Raw genomic sequence first — 9,660 nt, 5'->3', positions numbered from 1 at the left:
GTATTATTAGTTTATGAATTATAGTTTTACACTATCAGAGAATTAATGGCATCGTGCCGAGTACGTGTACATTTGAAAACAGCTTTTTCTTCAAAACTTACGCGCTAGTTCACAAAACCAATTTGGGCTTCAACGTGCAGCATATACGCTATTACACTAACTGGCGTTACGCCCCCTGCAGACCACCAGCCTGAGTTGCATCCGTGAATAAGTCCTGGATGGCGTACCCACGTGGAGCATGTTTACAAACACGGATTTGGAGTTACAGTCTGAGCTGTATTCTTTCTTAGCAGCCTATAAATAAGGTAAATAACGTCTGGAATAATTTATGGCACACTTACGTCACTGAAAAAATACATCCACCACCCACTTCCTGAGGTAACACATTACACATACCCCATACGGTTAAACCCTGACCAGGCTGTAACGCATATATTATCGTGCGTTCATTGTTCTCTTCTATGAGAATCAGATAAATAAATACAATACGTTGTTTATAGTAGTGAGCTTCCTATAGTCAGGTGGTGTCTGTATTAAGCAAGGGGCGTGGCACTAGGCAGCATTTAGCATTATTGTTTTGTTGTGTGTATAATTATATTATTCTGTATTTATTATTGAAACGGTAATGTGTTTGCATGTAATCAAGTTGTTTAATTAAAATAAGTTCAAATAACTCCTCAGTGTTAAAAGACTGACAAATACCAATGTTATTTTGAGGAGGCGATTTGCTGAGCAGTGCATTTGAGATCTATGGGCATTGGGTCACCATTTGTTGTGAATAGCGCTCATTACATATAGACTAGCAGAATGGTTCTAGATGGCGAAAACTATGAACAAATAAGCTTTCTCCAGAGACAAAAAAATACCTCAATTTATCGATCATTGTCTCACTGTAAGATGAATCTTAGGCAGTAAATACCGAACGTGTAGCTCGGTCTGCTCTATGTAAACAATTAGCTTCCTCCTCCCACTCTCAGCAGACAGAGGCTGCCTAGGAAATTCCTCAACCTTTGTATCTTGATTGATTTTGTTATTTTGTAGTTATTTACCAGGGACAAGAAAGGATACTGGGTATGCTGTTTGTAATTCTGCTATGATTATTTGTTGTAATTTTCCCACATTTCTTGTATTTTTAAGATTATAAATGTTATGGTTTATATTAAAACGTATTTCTGCAAATGCTGCCTACTTCTATTGTACTTTTATTTAGTTTTGAATCCTTAAAAAATGTAAACGCAGCTGTAAAATTACAAATAACACTACAGTACATTTATTTTTACTATAATATCTACACAGTATATTCTGCAGTGTTGAATACATAATCATTGGAGTATACCAGTGCAATTCAATTAGGCTTGACAGTGGAATTGATACTGGGGGAGGAGGGCCCTACAAAGGGGGTCGATTTATCAAAGGCTTTTGCCAGTCTTCGATCCCCTACGACTGCAGGTTCTCAAACCGCAGCTTCCCTAACGGTGGCGAATTTCAATCTCCCTGGTCTTGTCCGACCAAGGAAATTGACAGCTCCTGCCCGCGAGTGATTGGCTGTGCACGGCAATGGGATTGCACGCAAGCGCAAAATAGCACTCGTGTGTAATGCTGAATTCCGGCACTGGAATTCAGCTCGATAAATCGACCCCAAAGTGTGGCTTCATTTGCAAAACATTTATATTATAGAGCACTGGTTTTCAAACCTGTCTTCAGGCCTCCCCAACATGCCAGATTTTCAGGATTAGGGAGGCCTGAGGAAAGGTTTGAATACCAGTGATATAGAGAAAGAAAAAATAAATGCAAATACATTTAACCAAAAGCACAATTTTCAAACACACATTGTAGAAAACTTAGGAAAAATTAATGTACTGTACATGATTTGTATTTTATTGTATTTGTATTTTTTTTTACTATGCAGAGATGGGCATGGAAGTAAAAATGGACACACACTTAAACTTTTACTTTGGCTATTTTACCACAAATAAAACAGTTAAAACCATATCAAATAAAATAAAAACTATATACAAAAAAGTTTGTGTATAAGACTCAAGGATCAGCTACGTTTTCCACGTTCCAGGGTGTTACCTGGCTAGGAATATACATATATGTTTAGTGTTCACTATCTGTACGTTCCATGAAAGATAGATTTGGCAGTTGAAAAACATGTACCTGTACAGCTAAAAGATTAGAGTATGCTCTAGATCCTATGGCCTAGATTTGGAGTTTGGCGGCAGCCGTCAAAACCAGCGTTAGAGGCTCCTAACGCTGGTTTTAGGCTACCGCCGGTATTTGGAGTCAGTCAGGAAAGGGTCTAACGCTCACTTTTCAGCCGCGACTTTTCCATACCGCAGATCCCCTTATGTCAATTGCGTATCCTATCTTTTCAATGGGATCTTCCTAACTCCGGTATTTAGAGTCGTGTCTGAAGTGAGCGTTAGAATTCTAACGACAAAACTCCAGCCATAGAAAAAAGTCAGTAGTTAAGAGCTTTCTGGGCTAACCCCGGTTCATAAAGCTCTTAACTACTGTGCTCTAAAGCAGTGATTTTTAACCTTTTTTTTGCCGTGGCACACTTTTTTACATTAAAAAATCCTGTGGCACACCACCATCCCAAAATGTAAAAAAAAAAATCACACATTGTAGCCTAATACAGCATATATATATATATATTCACATACTGTATGTATTGTGCTGTTATGCCATGCCTCCTACAAACTACCCCTGCACTGGGAGTAAAAAACAAGCAAAGTTTAAAAAATGTCACACTGTTGTCAGTCTGCCGTGGCACACCTGAGGATCTCTCACGGCACACTAGTGTGCCACGGCACACTGGTTGAAAAACACTGCTCTAAAGTACACTAACACCCATAAACTAACTATGTATCCCTAAACCGAGGTCCCCCCACATCGCCGCCACTCGATTAATTTTTTTTAACCCCTAATCTGCCGACCGCCACCTACGTTATACTTATGTACCCCTAATCTGCTGCCCCTAACACCGCCGACCCCTATATTATATTTATTAACCCCTAACCTGCCCCCCACAAGTCGCCGCCAGCTACCTACAATAATTAACCCCTAATCTGCCAACCGCAAAGAGCCGCCACCTACATTATAGCTATGTACCCCTAATCTGCTGCCCCTAACACCGCCGACCCCTATATTATATTTATTAACCCCTAATCTGCCCCCCTCAACGTCGCCTCCACCTGCCTACACTTATTAACCCCTAATCTGCCGAGCGGATCTCACCGCTACTATAATAAAGTTATTAACCCCTAATCCGCCTCACTCCCGCCTCAATAACCCTATAATAAATAGTATTAACCCCTAATCTGCCCTCCCTAACATCGCTGACACCTAACTTCAATTATTAACCCCTAATCTGCCGACCGAATCTCGCCGCTATTCTAATAAATGGATTAACCCCTAAAGCTAAGTTTAACCCTAACACTAACACCCCCCCTAACTTAAATATAATTTAAATCTAACGAAATAAATTAACTCTTATTAAATAAATTATTCCTATTTAAAGCTAAATACTTACCTGTAAAATAAATCCTAATATAGCTACAATATAAATTATAATTACATTGTAGCTATTTTAGGATTAATATTTATTTTACAGGCAACTTTGTATTTATTTTAACCAGGTACAATAGCTATTAAATAGTTAAGAACTATTTAATAGTTACCTAGTTAAAATAATTACAAAATTACCTGTAAAATAAATCCTAACCTAAGTTACAATTAAACCTAACACTACACTATCAATAAATTAATTAAATAAAATACCTACAATTACCTACAATTAAATCTAACACTACACTATCAATACATTAATTAAATACAATATCTACAAATAAATACAATGAAATAAACTAACTAAAGTACAAAAAATAAAAAAGAACTAAGTTACAAAAAATAAAAAAATATTTACAAACATCAGAAAAATATTACAACAATTTTAAACTAATTACACCTACTCTAAGCCCCCTAATAAAATAACAAAGACCCCCAAAATAAAAAAATGCCCTACCCTATTCTAAATGACTAAAGTTCAAAGCTCTTTTACCTTACCAGCCCTGAACAGGGCCCTTTGCGGGGCATGCCCCAAAGAATTCAGCTCTTTTGCCTGTAAAAAAAAACATACAATACCCCCCCCCCAACATTACAACCCACCACCCACATACCCCTAATCTAACCCAAACCCCCCTTAAATAAACCTAACACTAAGCCCCTGAAGATCTTCCTACCTTGTCTTCACCATGCCAGGTATCACTGATCGTTCCAGGCTCCGAAATCTTCATCTAAGCCCAAGCGGGGGCTAGACATCCGACGGCTGAAGAAGTCCAGAAGAGGGTCCAAAGTCTTCATCCTATCCGGGAAGAAGAGTAGATCCGGACCGGCAACCATCTTCTTCCAAGCGGCATCTTCTATCTTCATCCAATGAGGACCGGCTCCATCTTGAAGACCTCCACCGCGGACCCATCTTCTTCCAACGACGACTTCCCGACGAATGACGGTTCCTTTAAGGGACGTCATCCAAGATGGCGTCCCTTGAATTCCGATTGGCTGATAGGATTCTATCAGCCAATCGGAATTAAGGTAGGAAAATTCTGATTGGCTGATGGAATCAGCCAATCAGAATCAAGTTCAATCCGATTGGCTGATCCAATCAGATTGAGCTCGCATTCTATTGGCTGATCGGAACAGCCAATAGAATGCGAGCTCAATCTGATTGGCTGATTGAATCAGCCAATCGGATTGAACTTGATTCTAATTGGCTGATTCCATCAGCCAATCAGAATTTTCCTACCTTAATTCCGATTGGCTGATAGAATACTATCAGCCAATCGGAATTCGAGGGATGCCATCTTGGATGATGTCCCTTAAAGGAACCATCATTCGTCGGGAAGTCGTCGTCGGAAGAAGATGGGTCCGCGGTGGAGGTCTTCAAGATGGAGCCGGTCCTCATCGGATGAAGATAGAAGATGCCGCTTGGAAGAAGATGGTTGCCGGTCCGGATCTACTCTTCTTCCCGGATAGGATGAAGACTTTGGACCCTCTTCTGGACTTTTTCAGCCGTCGGATGATGGATGTCTAGCCCCCGCTTGGGCTTAGATGAAGATTTCGGAGCCTGGAACGATCGGTGATACCTGGCATGGTGAAGACAAGGTAGGAAGATCTTCAGGGACTTAGTGTTAGGTTTATTTAAGGGGGGTTTGGGTTAGATTAGGGGTATGTGGGTGGTGGGTTGTAATGTTGGGGGGGGTATTGTATGTTTTTTTTTACAGGCAAAAGAGCTGTTTTCTTTGGGGCATGCCCCGCAAAGGGCCCTGTTCAGGGCTGGTAAGGTAAAAGAGCTTTGAACTTTAGTAATTTAGAATAGGGTAGGGCATTTTTTTATTTTGGGGGTCTTTGTTATTTTATTAGGGGGCTTAGAGTAGGTGTAATTAGTTTAAAATTGTTGTAATATTTTTCTGATGTTTGTAAATATTTTTTTATTTTTGTAACTTAGTTCTTTTTTATTTTTTGTACTTTAGTTAGTTTATTTCATTGTATTTATTTGTAGATATTGTATTTAATTAATGTATTGATAGTGTAGTGTTAGGTTTAATTGTAGGTAATTGTAGGTATTTTATTTAATTAATTTATTGATAGTGTAGTGTTAGGTTTAATTGTAACTTAGGTTAGGATTTATTTTACAGGTAATTTTGTAATTATTTTAACTAGGTAACTATTAAATAGTTCTTAACTATTTAATAGCTATTGTACCTGGTTAAAATAAATACAAAGTTGCCTGTAAAATAAATATTAATCCTAAAATAGCTACAATGTAATTATAATTTATATTGTAGCTATATTAGGATTTATTTTACAGGTAAGTATTTAGCTTTAAATAGGAATAATTTATTTAATAAGAGTTAATTTATTTCGTTAGATTTAAATTATATTTAAGTTAGGGGGGTGTTAGTGTTAGGGTTAGACTTAGCTTTAGGGGTTAATCCATTTATTAGAATAGCGGCGAGATTCGGTCGGCAGATTAGGGGTTAATAATTGAAGTTAGGTGTTGGCGATGTTAGGGAGGGCAGATTAGGGTTTAATACTATTTATTATAGGGTTATTGAGGCGGGAGTGAGGCGGATTAGGGGTTAATAACTTTATTATAGTAGCGGTGAGATCCGCTCGGCAGATTAGGGGTTAATAAGTGTAGGCAGGTGGAGGCGACGTTGAGGGGGGCAGATTAGGGGTTAATAAATATAATATAGGGGTCGGCGGTGTTAGGGGCAGCAGATTAGGGGTACATAGCTATAATGTAGGTGGCGGCTCTTTGCGGTCGGCAGATTAGGGGTTAATTATTGTAGGTAGCTGGCGGCGACGTTGTGGGGGGCAGGTTAGGGGTTAATAAATACAATATAGGGGTCGGCGATGTTAGGACAGCAGATTAGGGGTACATAGGGATAATGTAAGTAGCGGCCGTGTACGGAAGGGCCGATTTGGGGTTAATAATAATATGCAGGGGTCAGCGATAGCGGGGGCGGCAGATTAGGGGTTAATAAGTGTAAGGTTAGGGGTGTTTAGACTCGGGGTAAATGTTAGGGTGTTAGGTGCAGACATAGGAAGTGTTTCCCCATAGCAAACAATGGGGCTGCGTTAGGAGCTGAACGCAGCTTTTTTGCAGGTGTTAGGTTTTTTTTCAGCTCAAACAGCCCCATTGTTTTCTATGGGGAAATCGTGCACGAGCACGTTTTTGAAGCTGGCCGCTTCCGTAAGCAACTCTGGTATCGAGAGTTGCAGTGGAGTTAAATATGCCTGTACGCTCCCTTTTTGGAGCCTAACGCAGCCATTCTGTGGACTCTCAATACCAGAGTTATTTTAAAGGTGCGGCCAGAAAAAAGCCAGCGTTAGCTACGCGGGTCGTTACCGACAAAACTCTAAATCTAGCCGTAAGTGAACTGATGTTAGTGGAAGCAGCCATTGTACTCAAGTTGCACAAAGGTTTAGTTGCTCAATCACTGTGGCAACTGCTATGTAATAGCAGCAGTGGTGTTAAAGTGATGGTAAACTCGGCTATTGCTAAGCTCCATAATTGTATTTGTTATTACTAAATATATAAAAACGCATTATCCATTTTAAAAGTGTATATTTAATATTTTGCAAAATGTAGCTTTTTTTTCAATCCGTTGTTGCGCTGCCTCGCTCCGCTCCTCTCATTTACTGTCCGTAATAAACTCCAGTCTTACCTATTCTCAACCCTCTTGTCCGACAATTTGCGCGCTCCCGACTCTGTGATTTAAAATGCATGCGCATTGGAGAAAATGACGTAGTAATAACTATGCTATGTTATTACATAAAGTATCTATAAATGCCAATAATAAAAAAATTTTTTAAAATACTATTAGATCGTTTTCAATAATAAACATTATTAGCCAATTTGTGTATTTCTCAACCGAGATTAAAATTAAATGCAGCTACATACTGGCACTGTTCCAAATAAACAATGAATCGTTTTACAGTACAGTGCAGTGTCTAAAATAAGAGCCAAAGCGCATGCGCTGAATAAACATGAAGGCGCAAATTCATCATCGCTTTTTTAATTCCTGATTAGTTGACCGTATGCTGCGAGGAATGCAATACTGCGCTTGCGTAAATTTGGTTGCATAGAAGTAAGCCTGTGTGGCGACAGGCTTACTGATTGTTTAAATATTATGAACAATCAATGTGACGTCACAGGGGGAAGGATAAAGACGGCATTAGATCGAGCTATTAGACTAAGATTTGTAAGTGTTTTTACATAGATACGATTACATGAGTTTGAGTTTGTAAATTGAATGTAATGCAACAATAGCAATAAATTCAATATATACAGAGTTTACCATCCCTTTAAGCCTGACTGCTTCCCTGCCCTACCTCTGTTAACTAAATACGCAACCTGACATTTCTAAATGGTTTAGCTGCTCCCAACATGACCATCTTAACAAAATACCACCTAAACACGATCCATAGATAAATCCCACCTGCTTTGCCCCCAGCATCTAATCCCCCTAAATAGTTAAAGGGTCAAAATTTTACTTTCATGGTTCAAATAAGGCTTACAGTTTTAAGAGGCTTTTCAATTAAGTTCTGTTATCAATTTAATTTAGTGAAGGAAAACTTTGATGAATGAAAGCCCGTTTTTTAAAAATACTATTAAAAACAGGGGCACTTTCATTCATCAAAGTTTAGAAAGCAGCCGTTTTGATTAAAAACGTAACTTTGTTTTTTTCACAGCCAGAGCAGCTTCCCCCACCAGTGATTGGAGGAAGCTGGATTAGTCATTGATGACATGTGAAGAGAGGATCTCCGGGTGGGGGAAGCTGCTCTGGCTGTGAAAAAAACAAAGTTGTTTTTAATCAAAACGGCTGCCTTCTAAATTTTGATGAATGAAAGTGCCCCTGTTTTTAATAGTATTTTAAAAAAACGGGCTTTCATTCAACAAAGTTTACCTTCACTTTAATTTGTTCTAGTAATTTAGTTTTGTTGAAAAATAACATACTTGGGTATGCTCAAGTGCTGCAATGCACCACTGGGAGCTAGCTGGGGATTGGGGGTGGCTATACACACATGCCTTTTGTCATTGGCTCGTCAGTTGTGTTCAGCTATCTCCCAGTAGTATATTGCAGCTCTGGAGCTTACTTTAACCCCTTAACGACTGACGACGTGCAGGGTACGTCCTCCGAAAAAATACCGTTAACGACCGAGGACGTACCCTGTACGTCGTCGGTCTTGGAAAGCGGTGGAAGCGATCCTGATCGCTTCTAGCTTCTATCGAGACATCACTGCAATAACCCTCCTTGGCAATCCGAAGCAGAAAGAGCCACTCTGTGGCCCTCTCTGCACCAGGAAATCGATGACCGTTATTGTTGGTGGGTGGGACCTGAGGCGGGTGGGCGGCCATCGATGGCTTGTGTGATGCAGAGGGGGCGGGATCATGGGCGGGTTAGCCGGGGGCACGCATGGGGGGGGAGCGGGTGGGAACCGCTACACTACAGAAAAGGTTTCTCAGAAAAGTGGGAGAGAGGGGGGAGGGAAATAAAAATAATTTAAGAGATCTGGGAAGATGTGGGGGTTTGGTCTTTGGGGGGGAAGCTACACTACAGAAAAAATAAAAAATAAATAAAAAAAATAATCTTTTTTTTTGTAAACTGGGTACTGGCAGACAGCTTCCAGTACCCAAGATGGCTCCTAATAAGTTAGAGGGGGAGGGTTACAGAGCTGTTTGGGGGGGATCAGGGAGGTTTGGGGCTAAGGGGGGATCCTACACATCAGCATATGTAAATCTGCCAAAAAATGTTTACAAAAATTAAAAAATAGCTTTTATTTTGGTACTGGCAGACTTTCTGCCAGTACTTAAGATGGCGGGGACAATTGTGGGGTGTGGGAGGGAAGAGAGCTGTTTGGGAGGGATCAGGGGGTGTGATGTGTCAGGTGGGAGGCTGATCTCTACACTAAAGCTAAAATTACCCCCTCCCTACAAGCTACCTAATTAACCCCTTCACTGCTAGCCATAATACATGTGTGATGCGCAGCGGTATTTAGCGGCCTTCTAATTACCAAAAAGCAACGCCAAAGCCATATATGTCTGCTATTTCTGAACAAACGGGATCCCAGAGAAGCATTTACAAC

At 40.0% G+C, this 9,660-nt stretch overlaps 1 protein-coding gene across 1 annotated transcript in view; it reads left to right on the top strand.

Annotated features, from left to right (window-relative positions):
* The first annotated feature begins 202 nt into the window (after positions 1-202).
* The window catches only part of FAM13A (family with sequence similarity 13 member A), a 775,968-nt gene continuing 766,510 nt past the window's right edge, over positions 203-9,660 (top strand). The window contains exon 1 of the mRNA XM_053703428.1: positions 203-305. The gene's annotated coding sequence lies outside the window, so the exon portion shown is untranslated. The remainder of the gene's footprint in view (positions 306-9,660) is intronic.

Source organism: Bombina bombina, chromosome 2 (genome assembly GCF_027579735.1).
Source record: "Bombina bombina isolate aBomBom1 chromosome 2, aBomBom1.pri, whole genome shotgun sequence".
Lineage (NCBI taxonomy): Eukaryota > Metazoa > Chordata > Amphibia > Anura > Bombinatoridae > Bombina > Bombina bombina.
Note: the sequence above shows the minus strand (reverse complement) of the source record. Positions and strands in the feature narration are given on the sequence as shown.